The sequence below is a fragment of the Morone saxatilis genome, unplaced genomic scaffold (assembly GCF_004916995.1).
Source record: "Morone saxatilis isolate NCDOM2014 unplaced genomic scaffold, NCSU_SB_2.0 Contig12, whole genome shotgun sequence".
Classification (NCBI taxonomy): Eukaryota; Metazoa; Chordata; class Actinopteri; family Moronidae; genus Morone; species Morone saxatilis.
The window spans coordinates 1,455,429-1,457,900 of NW_023339674.1; the positions used below are offsets into that span (position 1 = coordinate 1,455,429).

The 2,472-nt window shown below is 33.6% G+C and overlaps 1 protein-coding gene across 1 annotated transcript in view; it reads right to left on the reverse strand.

The window, feature by feature from the left end:
• The window catches only part of frem1b (Fras1 related extracellular matrix 1b), a gene marked incomplete in the record, with an annotated part of 29,323 nt that overhangs the window by 2,097 nt on the left and 24,754 nt on the right, over positions 1 to 2,472 (reverse strand).

The following is a 2,472-nucleotide window of genomic DNA, read 5'->3' on the forward strand; positions in this document are numbered from 1 at the left end:
CGTTTGCGGCGCGTTTGCCCTTGTCAGCCACCGTACATATCACTTTTCAAACAAGGAACAAATAGAAATGCAGCATAAATGCAGTAAAATCCGAATAATTTTAACACAAAGACATAAAAACAATCAATAAAGAACCTTTAAGAGCCGATAATGACTCATATTAATTTAGTTTGACTGTTGTTGAGTACAAATCTTACTGAATATCCCTGAAATGTTTTCCAGGAATTGACTTCTAGTGATAAATTGTGTTTCTTAGTAACAATAATAATCAAAAATATTTTCATATATTTCAGTGAAATTTCTCTGCAGTTGTCGGATATTTCTCTAATATTTCTCTAATATTTCATTTGAATGGAAGAAATGTCGACATACAGTCAACAACAACAATCAATAACAACACAAACAGGACAATATTTATTTATTTAAGCACTGGTCAGCAAAGTGTAACAATAAAAAACAAACCCATAAATAAATAAATAAGTCACTATAATAATTGTAAATAAAGATGTCTAGACATACATCTGTTCATACATACTCTACTAATGACTCTATTAAAGACTAATATTTCTCTATTATTTCATTCTGAAATGTTGAAGCAGAAACATATAAATATGTAAATATATTAAGTTTCAGACGTTGTTGTTATTTAGATGAAAGAAGAGTGTTGAGAGTCAAACAGGTGCAGTTCTGTGTTCTGGCCACTGGAGGTCGCTGCTGTTATAACCATTAAACCATCAAACTTTGGTTGAAACGTTCTCTCAGCTGTTTATATTGTTTATATTGTTTATATTGTTTCCCTTTTCCTCCCACTGGTTTATTTATTTACCTCTTTATCTCGAGTAAAACAAATAAAATGATCCTCAACCACAACTGTGAAATAAACAATAACAGACACTTCGAAGTATCAATTAAAGATTCATTATTATTTTTCATATTATATATATATATACATTTTATTTCCATGTTAATTATTATTATCATTGTTATTAATATTGCTTCTATTATTATGATTGTTGTTGTTGTTGTTTTTTGTTTGTTTGTCAAACAAAACGTATGTAAGATAAGAAATTTGCCCTGAAATCCATTTAAACTGCAGTATTATGTCACTATTTGGTTTGTTTGTTTGTTTGTTGTTTATTGGTCGTGCAGCCCTTTAAGCAACACTCTGATATTTATTTACTTTTATTTTGTGTCTGCCTTCTTTATTATATATGTTTATTGTGAGTTTGGTCCGGATTAAATACTGTGTGTGTTCACGAGCGCTGAGCTGCTGCAGGACGGTCGTAGAAGACCCGGGGTAAAATATGGACTTAAATAAAGCTCAATTAATATTTTTATATTTATTATTTATACAGGAAAATAAACAAATTATTATATAACTACAATTCAACTTGTATCCTTTTTGGTTCCCCTGTCATTACTGATAAAATCCTTTATTCAGATGTTTGTTTGTTGACAATCCAGATTCATGTGTAAAAAAGTTATTTATGAAGCAAAAATGACCAAAACATAAAGAAAATGTCTTTTAATATCACAGAAAACTGAATGTTTATGAGTTTGGACATTGAAGACGTCACATTGGACGGATTTATTTTCACATTTTATGAACTAAAAGGAGATTAGATGAGCTCAAATTTAAATATATCAATAGACAATACACAAAAACTATATTACATAATTCATCCATCTGTGGCTGAACTCAAACTGTAAAACCTTCAGATTCTAAAGAGACTTTTAATGTAGTTTTCATCCAGTTTTTAAACCGTTTTATGTGTTTGAAGACAGAAATAATGAATTAATTCTCTTGTTTCTGAGATTTTAGTGACTTTTAAAAGCAGTTTGATCCCCAGAGCGTGTGTGAAATATTCATGAAGCCTTTGACACACACACACACACACACACACACACACACACACACACAATGACCTCACACACAGATATACACTAAAATAATATCCATATATCGTATACCCCACACACACACACACACACACACACACACACACAGAGGCAGCCAGGTGGCTAACGTGCTGGCCGGACCGACTGTCCTGAGCCTCTGAGAGAGTGTGTGAGTGTGTGTGTCCAGGTAGCATGCGATGGGGAGGGGGTTGGCGAGGGTGGGTGGGGGGGTCGGTCTTGGCTCACCTGCTGCTCTCTGCTTCAAATATTTATCTGAGTACTTCAGTCGTCCACCTGAGAGTCGACAGCAGCTACACAAACACAACTGCAGCTTCTCAGTCAACACCTACATCTACTCGAGTTCTTCACTGTACTGTTCCTATATTATATATATTATATATATATTGTTTTCTTCTCCCATCCACAGAGCCTGTTTACACCTTTAAATATGTCTCCATCCTTCCCCAATCTGAACCTGCTGCTCTCAGTCAGTGTCCAGTGTCTTTATTCCATTTGTTCCTTTTTTTCAGTTCAGCTCCACATGAGGGCTTAATCTATATAACTATATACAGT